Source organism: Monodelphis domestica, chromosome 4, assembly GCF_027887165.1.
Source record: "Monodelphis domestica isolate mMonDom1 chromosome 4, mMonDom1.pri, whole genome shotgun sequence".
Classification (NCBI taxonomy): domain Eukaryota; kingdom Metazoa; phylum Chordata; class Mammalia; order Didelphimorphia; family Didelphidae; genus Monodelphis; species Monodelphis domestica.
The window spans coordinates 291,619,596-291,633,879 of record NC_077230.1 but is presented as its reverse complement, the minus strand read 5'-3'; the positions used below and the strand labels follow the sequence as shown (position 1 = coordinate 291,633,879).

Here is a 14,284-nt window from a genome sequence, read left to right as displayed (position 1 = left end):
CTTAAATGATCTCTCCTCAATCTGTTTTCCCGGGCATTTGCTTTTCTGCTGAGAGATTTCATATATTGCACTATTTTTTCATACTTTGTTTTATTATTTCTTGATGTCTCATGGAATCATTAGCTTCCATTTAAATCTAACTTTAGAAATTATTTTCTTCATTGAGTTTTTGGATCTTTTATCTCCATTTGGCCAATTTTGTTTTCAAAAAACATTTTTTCCAGTAAATTTTTCTCTCTCTTTTACCATTTGGCCAATTGTGGTTTTAAGACACTATTTTCTTCAATATTTTGTGCCTCTTTTACTAAATTCTTAATTATCTTTTCTTATTTTTCTTATATCCCTCATTTCTTTCCCCAACTTTTCTCTAAAATTCTTATCTCTTTCTTTAATTTTATTCAGGAATTCTTGTTGGGCTTGTCCCCAATTTTCATTTTTCTTTGAAACTATGCTTGTAGCTGCTTTTATATTATTGTCTTCTAAGTTTTAGTCTTCGTTTTCCATGTCAACACATTTTTATGGTCAGGTTCTTTTTTGTTGTTTGCTCATTTTTTACGCTCTATTTCTTGACTTTGAGCTTTATATTAAAATTGTACTCTGCTCACAAGGAGATAGAGAAGCATGGTCCCAAGCTCCAGACTTTTTTATTTTCAAAGCTAATTCTGGGGGTCTATAAGTTTCTAGTGCTTCAAGGTGGTATTATATGTTATCTGTATTCATTGCTTTTCTGTTTTATTCAGGAAGACCTCCCTCACTCTTCTTTAGCCATAAGTATATTCTCTGAACTAAAATTGTGACCAGGGTCCCTGCTCCCTTGTGATCAACCACAAGTATTCCTTTCTGTTCTGGAACTGTGACCCAGAACTGTATATGGGTAAGAGAGTTGCTAAACAATGCCTGTCCCTGTACCCAGTGTCAATTCAGAGACCCCTATAATCTCTTTCTAACCAGTTGTGCAATCCTCTTAGTGTCTCTAGTCTGGCAGCTCCTGAAGCTCTGACTGGTGCTACTGCTGTTATAGCTACTTTCAAGGCCCACCACAGGCATTATCACTGAGTGTTCTTGAGTCAAACCCCACCTCAGTGTCACAGACATCTCCTACTGATATCCTAAGTTATCTTAGATTGCAAAATGCCTTACCCTGACTTTTTGTTGATTATGCTACTCCAGAATTTGATTTGACACATCATTTTAAAGTTGCTTAGAAGGGAATATTGGGAGAACTGAGTATTTTGCTATCTCTACTCCACCATCTTGGTTCTGCATCCCCACCTCACCCCATTATTTCTCTTTACAAACCATTAAGTGAAGCCAAACTGGCCTTCATCTAATAAACAGCATCCCATTTCCCTTTGCCAAGCCTTTGCATAAAGTTCTCCAGGCATAAAATTCACTCTCATTTCCAAATCTCAGAATCCCTAGTTTCCTTCAAAGCTCAGCTAAAGGGTCAATTCCTTTGTGAGACTTTGCTTCAGCTACTGGTTCTTCCCCATGTGTGTGTGTGTGCATGCATTGTATTTCCCCTGATTAGAATGCAAGCACATAGAGTGGAGAAACTATATCATTTTATCTTTATAGACCTAACATAATGATTGTTTAACTGATTGGATCTAAGCAAACTGACACACCATAACAAGAAGGGAACTACATAGAATATTGGATATAGGAAAAGAATATTGGATGTAGGATTTCCTATGTCCCACTAGAGCTAGGTGGAATTTTAAAGGTTACCTACTCAAAACTCATCATTTTATTGATGAAGAACTGAGACCCAAGGAGGTTAAATAATTTGATGAAAGTGACATTGGTCCTTTCTACTCTAACAATGGCATTAAAAAACAAGATTGGACACTCATATGTCAATACCAAGAGATAACTACTGAGTGACCCAAATTCTATACTGATGTTCTCATAATGTTAAGAGAAAGTGAAAAAGCTATCCATATTGTACTCTCTGTTGTAAATTTATCAGAAAACCAGGAGGCACAGAAGATGAACAATAATGGGATCATAGATCCCCTTGAATATTTGGTTTTAAATTTGTCAAAATTTTCTTTTTTATATAGTTTTAATTCTATTTATTTCTTTGATCCTGATTCCTTAGGAATAGAAATATGATTTATAACATTGAGCCTGTGGGAACAGATCACATTCATTCTATGATGAAGTTTCCAAGAGGAATGTCCTACAGTAAAAGCTACCAGTGTTTGCTGGCATAAGAAGCAACAATAGCATCCTCTCAAAGACTCAGAGACCATCATTACAACATGGACAAATTGAAAGTAGTATATAATGTTGATGGTTAACTATTCAACTCCTAATATCATTCTTAGTCTTCATTACATAGATATGAGTGAGTGAAGTAATGAAATGTGAAGTGGTAAAAAATGATACTTATAATTTTGTTGTTGCTGTAAGTACTGTATTCTTTTTATTTTTTAATCTTGTTAGCACACCATCTGATTTCTCCTCTCATTTCTTTCAGACTCTGGTTCTGTGCTCATTCCAAAAACTGACCTTATTCAGGCTTTACCCCTATGGATGGTTTCAACATGGACTCCACCACCTGACCCATGTAGTACAATTGCATTCTACAGGAACCAAACTGTGAATGAACAGACGGAGCTGAGTTTTCTTACCTTTTCAGTTCCAAGACTCTTCTGAGATTGTTCTTTTAATCTGGTTAGCTCTTTATGTGTGTGTGTGATCTTTAATTAGCAGGACACGGTGAGAAGGGAAGGAATAAACGTGATTGTTAGGAACTGGATCAGGGAAAAAATTCATTTCCTAGGTTACTTCACATTTATTATCTCATTTGAGATTCATCAATAAAGGACTTTGTATTTCTCCCAGTTGAATTTTATCTTGTTTGTCTCAGCCCATCTGTTCCAGTCTGTCAAGATCTTTTTGAATCTAGATTCCTTCATCCAATATATTAGCCATCTCTCCCAGAATCATGTCATCTGTAAATATGATAACTATGCCTTCTGTATCTTATCCCAAGTCACTGATTTGTATATGCTGAACAGCTTAAGGCCAATTATAGAGTCCTATAGGAAGTGCTTAGAACCCTGCCTCTAGGATTGATCCTTAACCGTGGGGAAAATTTTTTCAACTATTTGCAAATCCACCTAGCTTTACTATTATACAAACCATTTCATATTTCTCACATCTCCACTACAAAGATATAATCAGAAAGGGATTTTACACTACAATGCTGAAATCAAAATATTCCACAATTACAATATTCCCTCTGCTTCACCAATCTGGTAATGCTAAGACCTCTCCTGTATTTTTATCTCATTCTTGATCACATTTTATCTCATGTCATACTTATTTATGAACATTATTTCAACTTCTTATTATCACATCCTTGAAAACAAGGACCTAGGTCATTTTCCATCCTCTTGAACCTAACATAGTACCTTGCACATGTTGAATACTTATGTTTATTGCAAAGAAGGTCTTACTCTTAATGCATCAATGACAATTTTTTTTGTCTCTTGTTTTTACATCATCTAGACTTTCCCTCATATTGCATCAATGCCCACTCTATTAATGGAGACAAATGATATAATGGAAAGACCATTCCCTCTGGAGTCAGAGACCTTGGATTTACAACCCACCTCTGACATTTACTACTTCTATGAGCTTGAGCAAATTGTTTCACTTTCCTGGGTCTCTGTTTCTTTATGTGTAAAGCAAGGGCATTGAAGTAGATGACCTCTGAGATCCCTTCGAGTTCTACATCTATGATAAATTTTCCTTTCTGCATAAGCCTTCTCTTAAATAACCTTCTAGGTTCTCACCTACCATCTATCCCTTTCGTTTCTTTTAATTAAGGAGGAAATTTTTCCAGCTTCTCTTCAGAATATCTTAGCTAAGATTTATTACCTGGTTTACATTTGGATAACTTGAACTGCTTTAGTCATTGAGGGCCAACTTACTAGCACCATCCATTTTTAGGATCTTAGACCTTAGGGGTCAACCAATCCAACTTCCCTATTAATGAAGGAAACTTTTCTACATTCTTCACAAATAATCATCCAGTTTAAAATATTTAGTACTTCCACTAAATGGAAGCACACTGCCTTTACATAAAGTCTGTTTGCTTGTTGTATAGTTCTAATTATTATGAGATCTTCCAAATATTGAACATAAACTTGCCCCTTTTAAACTATCTCTTCATCTATATGGAGTCTAATATGAGGAGTTTAATGCTGTCACAATAACACTTGTTCCTTTCCATTGATTGTGCCCCATGCTTGGAATGTTCTCCCTCCTAACCTCTGCCTCTTGGATGCTGTGGCTTCCTTCAAGACTTCCCTTAAATTCTACCTTCTTCAAGAGACCTTTGTGAAGACTGGATTTAGCTATCTCCTTATTGTAACAATGAAGATACTTAGCTCTTCCTTTATTGTGAAGATTAAATTGTAATCCCCTGATTATAACAATGATGGTAATTAGCTCTTCCTTTATTGGGAAGATTGAAATGTAATCCATAATCTATTTTTTTATTTTAATCCCCAAAAGGTGAAACTCAGTATTTGAAGTATATCTACCCATTTTTAACTACAAAAAGGTATTAAGTAACTACAAAAGGCGAACTAACCAAAAAAGGTGTTAAGTAACCCAAAAGGTACAATTTAACCAAAGAAGGTGTGAACTAAAAAGTGAGCAGTCCTGGAGAAAAACATCTGCCATGATTGGTAGACGTGAAATTTAGGGGAGGTGACACAAGGGGAAAGGATCTTTATAAAGAGGACCAGAGGCCAAAAGAAGGGATATTCGATATTCAATTCAATTTGAGAGGAGATTGAAGAGATCTCTGATTCAGAGTTGGACTGAAGGAACTGGACCCCTGGAGGAACTCATGCAGGAGACCTCAGACTGCTTTCCTTTTAGACACCATTGGTGAGTGAAAGACTGACTTAGTGACCCTGCCTTTTCTCAGAGGCATTGTCTTGAGACCCTTTTCCCTGATTAGGGCTTTAGTATTTCTACCTGACTCAGAGGAAGATGGAGGTTTCCTCTCTCTCTCTCTCATTCCTTAATATCTTCCCTCTATTGTAAATAAAACTACCATAAATTACAATTTACTTTAGTAATTCACTTGGGGATTTAGAAATTAAATCCCTGATGACCATCTTTATAAATAGTCAGAGTCCAACCACAATTAATTTTCACACCTTTCATCAGTCCTCCATACTGCTAGTAAGTTCCTCTGAAACATTATCTTGCATCGGTTCTGTGTGTGTAAACACCAGGTGGTACTATTTGGCAAGGTTGGTCATGTAAGTGAAGAAATAACCCCACCCTTTGGAATTTTCCAATTTTGTCCCAAGACACAACCACTTTTCCTGTAATACTTGTTGCTCAGATCACTGGGAGATATAGGGAGCTTGATCTCTCTTTAGTCTGTGACTTTTCCTTTCCCTTCTCTCCAGAAGCCTGAAGCATCATAGGAGTACTGGCCATTCTACAACATCTAACTGCTTCATGACAAAATAGTCTAGGATGAATGTCCAAACTCACAAGGCATGTCCATCTCTGCTATATAAGAGCTTCTAAGAGTTATTAAATAAAATCAAAACTATAAAATTATCTTTCACTTATTCTGAGGGGTGAGGCAGAGCAGAAAGAAAAAGTGGAGAGAAAACAATTCCTTTTCCTCTCCACCTGACAATCTGACAGAAAAGGTTTGTCCTTCTCTTCTTTACTGCAAGGTATTAACTTCTTCTGACTTTGGAGTCTCCACATTCATAATTAAATACAATCACAAAGAAATTGTGAGTGATTATTGTTTTGAATGGAGAATCTTAAAAAAATAGAGAAATCATGTAGAAAAAATACCTAGATATAGGCAGAGATAGTCGAAAAAAGGAAGAGTTCAATCTTCATTGTCCTTTCACTGACCTCAGAAGCACCACAACAGTCAACAATCTCAGTCTGTTCAAGCCACCCCACCCCACCCCATCTCACCACCATCGTGTCCCTACCTCCATCATGGTTCTTTTTCTAATGAACCAAAAGCCTTAGTTTTCTGAAGTCTAGCCTAGAACACCAGATTCTGGTCTCTGAGTTCATATAGAGCCTATTATTGCACTCATCGTCACTAAGCTCACTCCATTCTGTCCTTGAACTTCCAGTTGGGCTTAATCTAACTTTATATACCACTGCTTCAGTTCTGAATACCTACCTGATTAGTCTGTGCACAAATTCAAAGGTAGGAAGAAACTAATGCTACCTGTCTCAACCTAAAATTTCCTGATTTTACTCAGGTTGCAAAGTCTCTGACAAGAGGGAAAGTTCAAATATCTGGTTAAATAATATAATAATATATAAATAATAATAATATAAATAAATATCTTGTATATATCTACATATGTACATATAAGTTTCTTGAGGGCAGAGGCTGTTCTATTTTTTCTTTATGGCCCCAGAACTTAGCATAGTGCTTGGAACATAGCAAACATTTGATAATGCATGTGGCTTGATTAACTGATGCTGGGTTTATCCTTCCTGAAACTCTTCTTGGGTTTATCCTCATGTCTGTTTCATTCTCCTCCTTCCTTCTTTTATGTGTGTCCTTTTACTATATGAGCCTATCAAAGAGTAGTCTGTTATGTCACTTTAGTTTCTTTATAGACCTCACACCCTTTCTTCCTTATGACTATCATTTGCATCATATGAACTATTTTATTAAATCTCCTACTCCATTAGAATCATATTGAACTATTAATACACAGCTAGGGGAGCCATTTTGGTACCATCATTCTGAAAGACAACTTGGAATTGTATTCAAAAAGTTTTTAAACTGTGCATTCCCTTTGACCCAACAAAACCACTATACCCTAAAGAGATTAAAGAAAGGGGGGGGGGGAATCTCCTATGTACAAAAATTTTTAAAGCAGCTCTTTTTGTGGTGGCAAAGAATTAGAAAATGAGGCAGTGCTCATTAATTGGAGAAAAGTTAAACAAGTTATAGTATGTGAATGTAATAGAATTCTGTTGTGCTATAAAAAATGATGATAAGAGAGTTTCAGAAAAATCAGGGAAGATTTATATGATCTGATGAAGAGTGAAATTAGCGGAAATAAGAGAACAATTTATAAGATAACAACAATATTTTAACAAAAAACTTAAGAACTCTGATCAATGCAATGGCCAGTCATGAGGACTCATGACAAATTATACTACCCACCTCCTAACCCAGAGATGATGGGCTCAGATTGAAGATATATATATATATATATATATATATATATATATTTGAACATTTTTACGTTGGAATTTGTTTTGCTTAATAATGTGAGATTTTGTTTTTCTTGTTTTCTCAGTGGAATGGGGGAGTGTATTGTTGCTACATTGAGTGTGTATGGGGGGGAGCTGTTTGAAGTGGAACCTAGTGTAGAACTCCTTATAAATCCTGTAACTGGACAAATTCATAACCACCCACATGTCAAACAATGCTACTCAATCTGAATTGCAAGGACCCTTTTTTTCTTAAACCTTGACCTCCCCTTTCTTCTTGAGGCTTAAATCTATGACATGTACACCTTGTATAACTTAAGGCAAAGGCATATTCTTTAGTCTTATCCCAGAATAGAATCATGGTAATGGCTGTCTCTAAGCAATATCAACTAGATATTGCTTTAAAGAATCTAAAACCATAGGGTCATAACTAATATGGCTTAGAAGTCTATCCTACTAAATTGGAGTACTTATTTGAGCATTTTATAGTAGAGGGCCTTGAGAATAAATTGAGTTTTAAATAATATGTTCTCTTGTATCAGAAACGTATTAGTCATCTATCACATGAGGAACACAATATTAAACAATTTAGGGGGAGATGAAATCGACCACAAGTTCCCTGCTGGCACAAGTTGGTTCTCTAGATGGGGAAAGGAAACACTTGAAGTGAAGGAGCATTTACTATTTCTACTTTATCCATATTGTAGAGATAAACTAAGTAAACAGGCACCCCCTAAGTATTTTCAACAATTTCAGTTTATCAGAAAGATGGAAGAGTGCATTGTGAAATCACAAAAGGGAGGCTTGAAAAGATGATTTAGACTCACTTGAAATGACTGGTATAGGTGTGTTGATTTTAAATACCCTTAAAAGTGTAAACACTTAACAGTCAAACTAAGCTTTGATGTTAACACTCCATTAAAATGAATGGGGAGAGTTCACACTTGTGTTGGTATTATAATGTTTCAGCATATCTGGCCTCTGAGCAAACAAGATGGCATATGGCAGATTGATTTACAGTCTAAAGATTACCTTCCCACCCAGAAGGACTAGAATTTTGCAGTTAACTTTTGATTTGGTTTATTTTAGGCACAGTAAGAGCCACTGCCAACAAAGAGTCAATGATTGTGCAAATTATCATGAAAAGACCTACAATTACAGGAACATAATGTTTTTACTGCACCTTTTTTTCCACCTCATAAATGGAGTTTTGAATCACAATCTTGCCAAACAATATATTCCCATCACTGAAAGGTCACTGATGGCGGGAAAGGATTTTGTTTTGTTATTTTTTTAAAGCACAAAATCTTGGTTATAACTACTAACAGTGCTTATTGGGTCCAGGATAATTCTTTCAGAGTCTAATTATAAACTTATGATACATGTCAATAATATAGAACATCTGTGAAATGTAAATGCAGGTTGCCCCTAAGGCCCATTCAAAAAGGAGAATTCACTTAAAAGCCAACACATGAATAGAGAAAAGACATTCATCTTATGGTAGAGTGCTGCTAATAGCAATATAAATAAACTCATGAGTAAAGATGGGAGGGGAATCAAGCCTGTGATTTCAAAAATGTAGTGAGTTCCCAACAGAGGAAACTCCTTCTACCAATGCAGATCAGTACCTTCCTTCTCTTCAATTTGACATTTTAGAACACTTGACTAATGCACTGAAAGATTGTGCCTTACCCAGTCACATAGCTATCATTTGTCAGAAACAGAACTTGAACCCAGGTCTCCCTGTTTGAATTTCCATCAATGATAATGACACCACATTGTTTCTCTATATGAGTAGAGAGACAGACTAGAAACATTGGGTCTTGTTCCCTATCTTTGAAAAGTCATTCTGGATCTGATGCCCATTTAGGAAACAATACAAATTATCTAAGAATTCTTGTGAAATTAATACCTGTAAGGTGCTTTAATGGCAACCATTCATCTTTATATAGGCTTTAAAAGCAATCATTAATGGTTCACTGGCCACTTGGCTAGAGATTTCCCCTCAGTACCCTAGGAATCTGTGCTCAATCTATTCTATTTAACATTTTTATCTGTGACTTGGGTAAGTACACAGGTGACATGCTTATCAAATTTGCAGATAACACAAAGCTATAAAAGATAACTAAACACTGTATGCCAGAGCCAGGGACCAGGATTTCAGATTCAGTGTCTCAAGAAGTCTTTGACAGGATATAACACTGAGCTAGATTTAATAAAATGAAATCCAGTGGGGATCAATATAAAAGTCTTATACTTATTTTTTAAATCAATCAATAAACATTTATTAAGTAACTACCATATACCAGGAACTGTTGTGCTAAGCATTGGGCACACAAAAAGAGACAAAAGACAATCCTTTCCCAAAAGAAGTTTACAATCTAATGAGGGAAGGGAAACAACATGTAAGCACATGCGTATGAAACAAGCTACATATAAAATAAAGAGGAAATAATTCAAATAGGGAAAGCAGTAAAATTAAGAAGGGTGATAGAAGGCTTCCTGTGGAAAGTAGAATTTTATTTGGAACTTAAAGGAAGCCATGGAAGTCAATATTCAGAATGAAGGATGGAGAGGGTCCTAAGCATAGGTGAAAGCCAGAGAAAATGTTTGGAGCCAAGAGATACAGCCAGTGTCACTGAATTGGAGAGTATGTGTTAGAAAATGAGATGTAAAAAACTGAAAAGGGGGCTAGGTTTTGAGGGGTCTTTGAATGCTAAACAGAGCATTTTGTATTTGATTCTGGAGCAAGAGGAAGCCACAGGAGCTTATTTCTACTGGCCGGTGGAGGGGATACAATGGGGGCCTGCACTTTAATGAATGAAAAATGTATTGAAGTGGGGAGAGATTTGAGGCAGGCAGACCCACCAGCAAATTATTCTTCACATATTTGAAAATTCTTATTAAGCTCCCTTCAACCTAGCCTAAACCAAGATAACTAATACCAATTCCTGTCCTTCTTTACTCACCATCTGCATCCTCGGAAGTATCTTTGTATATCTCTTTCTACATATTCTCCTTACACTGATAGAATGGTCCTGAAAAGAGTATTAAGTGAAGTCCTGGCTTTACATTCCAGTATCATTTATTACCTGCATTCTGCATGACCACGGGCAAATCATCTAACCACTCTGAGCCAAAGTTTTCTCTTTGTCAAATGGGAAAGATATTGATATCAGCAATATATGCCTCATTGAGTAACTGTGGGAAAAGTGCTTTGAAAACTGTCAAGTACTAAAATAACTGTGAGATATCATTTTACATTCTTTGGTTAAATTCTACCAATCAAGTGTTTATTAATCATTTAATATATGCAATACACTGAACTAAGTGCTGAAGATATAAATACAATGAGTAAAACAATAATTATTCCTAAAGAGCTTACATTCTAATGGGAAAGACAAGGAGGTGCTAGAGAGAGAAGTTTTGAAAGATAACATAATGTATCGATGATACATGTGATCCATGGGCATATCCACATGTGGATACCCAGTAGTTTCGGGGTGAGATCAGGCACAGATCCCCAGGAGTGTTGAATTTGCTCCAAGAATGAGTCTTAATTTGTAGGAAGAGATCAGTGCTTGGGGGTGGCTGGCAAATTCTGTTGGTCCTATGTGTTTGCAATTCCCTACCATATAGTTATAGCCCTTAGAAAGCAATAAGGGGAAAAAACCCCAAGAGATTCTCTGAATTCTCTTGAAATCTGAACCATTCTCTGAATGACATGGTTCTGAGCCCCTATTTGTCTGTGTCCTGGAAAAGAGGGACACCCAGAAAGAAACAGAAACAGAGAATCAGAGAATGTATGAAAATAGTTTATTTCACCTCTAAATAGAAGTCTCACTATAACTGTCCCAGGTCTAGGTAGGGATTTTTAAAATTTGTTTATTTGTTACATTAAAGTTCCCAGGTGTCTCCCTTCCCCCCCCTTAATTGTCACTTTTATCTAACAATAGATTTTGACTATTATTAGAATGTACGTAGGCACACAAGAGCCTACCTGAACACTAAGAGGAGGCCCAAAAGATCTCTGGAAACCATTGAATTTTCTATAAAATATTCTTTGTAGCTTCTTCCCCAGATTTTCTTTTTGCACTCAGTACATTTAAAAAAAGTTAGCCCATAGTCTAGTATCATCCTATTCATTGAACTGTATCTCAATTCTAGTTTCTAAAATGGTTATAGGCAAGACATCATGGCATTTATGTTCACAGGTGAATTTATCCGTTGACATCATAAAAACCATGAATATACGAGCTTAAATCAGAAATATGTCTAGGAATTGGTATTAATTGGTATTTCATCAGTGTGGAGAATTCCCTTCATCAACCTAAATCAGAATCATCTATGACCCAACAGTTTAATCCTTGAGAGTTACCCGAAGAACTTAGAGTTAAGTGACACAAGCCACAAGCACTAGCAAGTGACTAGCTTCAGTCATGTAACTAGGATTTGAATACACAGCTTCCTGATTTAAGTCTGGACAAAGAGCAGAAAACTACTGGGGGGGGGGGAGGGGGAGGGAGGGAGAGTCACAGAATCATAAGCTTTTAAGCTAGAAGGGAAAATAGAGAACATTTAGTCCAGTGGTGTCAAACTCAAAAAGAAACCGCAGCCAGAATATTGACTTAGAAAACCACATGTTAATATTTCTGTGTTCCATTGCATTTTGATTTATTTTGTTAAACGTTTCCCAATTGAATATTAATCAGCAATGTATTGCTTTAATGTGAGACCTCTGGTTCTAGTCCAAACCTATAACTTTCCAGATAAGGAGACTGAGCCTCAGAGAAGTTAATTGATTTGTCCAAGGTCTCACCTGTAGTAAGCAGCAGAACTAGGATCTGAACCCAAATCTGACTCCAAATCTAGTGTTCTTTCTAATGACATCCTTATAACTAAACTTTGTTCTTCATTCTAAAATGATTTTTGTGTTGAATCATAGACTTCTAGAAGAACTTTGTAATTTGAAGAAACTGTAATGAATTGACCCTCAGATTCAGTAAAAGCTCATGGATACTTACACCTTGGCATTTCCCTTTTTTCTAGGTAGATTGGCTGTTCTAAAAGCAGTGTGGGAGTGTAAGGAATATATAGAAAGATCCTGAACAACAATGAAGGCAGCATTTATACCTCAGCAGAGACCCAAAAGACCACCTAGCTTGCTCATAAATGTGCATTCTTTCTAATAAAACTGTGATGATTATTATTAACATTTACTAGAGCAGCAAAAATGTTCTAAGTGAAAATTGGCACACAGCACTATTTTTGTGGTCTTTCCTATTTCTTGATGGATGTGTAGAAACCATTTGCTATACCACATTAATTACTACTTTATCCTCACCCTGTGGTTGCTGGACTATATTTTAAAGCATGTTGAGTTCCATTTGACCTTGGACTATATTTAACTGACAGGTTTATATTGGTCCTATTTAGTTATCAATCAAATCATAAGAATTTGATAAATATGTGACCAGTAAAACTTCCATAGTATATCTTCAAAGTCCATAAGCAGCTTGAGAGAGAGAGAGGAGAAGAAAGAAAGAAAGAAAGAAAGAAAGAAAGAAAGAAAGAAAGAAAGAAAGAAAGAAAGAAAGAAAGAAAGAAAGAAAGAAGAAAAGAAAGAAAGAAAGAAGAAAGAAAGAAAGAAAGAAAGAAAGAAAGAAAGAAAAGAAAGAAAGAAGAAAGAAAGAAAGAAAGAAAGAAAGAAAAAGAAAGAAAGAAGAAAGGAAGGAAGGAAGGAAGGAAGGAAGGAAGAAGAAGGAAGAAGAAGGAAGGAAGGAAGAAGGAAGGAAGGAAAGGAAGGAAGGAAGAAGAAGAAAGAAAGGAAGAAAGAAAGAAAGAAAGAAAGAAAGAAAGAAAGAAAGAAAGAAAGAAAGAAAGAAAGAAAGAAAGAAAGAAAGAAAGAAAGAAAGAAAGAAAGAAAGAAAGAAAGAAAGAAAGAAAGGAAGAAAGAAAGAAAGGAAGAAAGAAAGAAAGGAAGGAAGAAAGAAAGGAAGAAAGAAAGAAAGAAAGAAAGAAAGAAAGAAAGAAAGAAAGAAAGAAAGAAAGAAAGAAAGAAAGAAAGAAAGAAAGAAAGAAAGAAAGAAAGAAGGAAGAAAGAAAGAAAGAAAGAAAGAAAGAAAGAAAGAAAGAAAGAAAGAAAGAAAGAAAGAAAAAAGAAAGAAAGAAAGAAGAAAGAAAGAAAGAAAGAAAGAAAGAAAGAAAGAAAGAAAGAAAGAGAAGGAAGGAAGAAAGAAAGAAAGAAAGAAGAAAGAAAGAAAGAAAGAAGAAAAGAAAGAAAGAAAGAAAGAAAGAAAGAAAGAAAGAAAAGAAAGAAAGAAGAGAAATAAAGAAAGAAAAGAAAGAAAGAAAGGAAAGGAAAGAAAGAAAGAAAAGAAAGAAAGAAAGAAGAAGAAAGGAAAGAAGGAGAAGAAAGAAAGAAAGAAGAAAGAAAGAGAAAGAAAGAAAGAAAGAAAGAAGAAAGAAAGAAAGAAAAGAAAGAAAGAAAGAAAAGAAAGAAAGAAAGAAGAAGAAAGAAGAAAGAAAGAAAGAAAGAAAGAAAGAAGAAAGAAGAAAGAAAGAAAGGAAGAAAGACGAAAGGAAAGAAAGGAAGAAAGAAAGAAAGGAAGAAGAAGAAGAAGAAGAAGAAGAAAGGAAGAAGAAGAAAGAAGAAGAAGAAGAAAGGAAGAAAGAAAGAAGAAAGAAGAAAGAAGAAGAAAGAAAGAAGAAGAAGGAGGAAGGAAGGAAGAAGGAAGAAGGAGAAGGGGAGAGGGGAGAGGAAGAAAGGAAGAAAGAAGAAAGGAAGAAAGAAAGAAAGAAAGAAAGAAAGAAAGAAAGAAGAAAGAAAGAAAGAAAGAAAGAAAGAAAGAAAGAAAGAAAGAAAGAAAGAAAAGAAGAAGAAAGAAAGAAAGAAGGAAGAAGAAGGAAAGGGAAGAAAGGAAGAAAGGAAAAAGGAAGAAAGATAGAAAGGAAGAAAGGAAGAAAGGAAGAAGGAGAAAGGAAGAAAGAAGAAAGAAAGAAAGAAAGAAAGAAAGAAAGAAAGAAAGAA

At 35.5% G+C, this 14,284-nt stretch overlaps 1 long non-coding RNA gene across 2 annotated transcripts; it reads left to right on the top strand.

Annotated features, from left to right (window-relative positions):
• Positions 1-4,290: 4,290 nt before the first annotated feature.
• LOC130453805 (uncharacterized) lies at positions 4,291-12,467 on the top strand. Of its 2 annotated transcripts, none has more exons than XR_008911374.1 (2): positions 4,291-4,459; positions 12,304-12,467. It is a non-coding gene; the product is annotated as an uncharacterized LOC130453805 (long non-coding RNA). The 2 variants fall into 2 exon arrangements; XR_008911375.1 differs by lacking the exon at positions 4,291-4,459 and adding an exon at positions 6,008-6,226.
• The last annotated feature ends 1,817 nt before the right edge of the window (positions 12,468-14,284 follow it).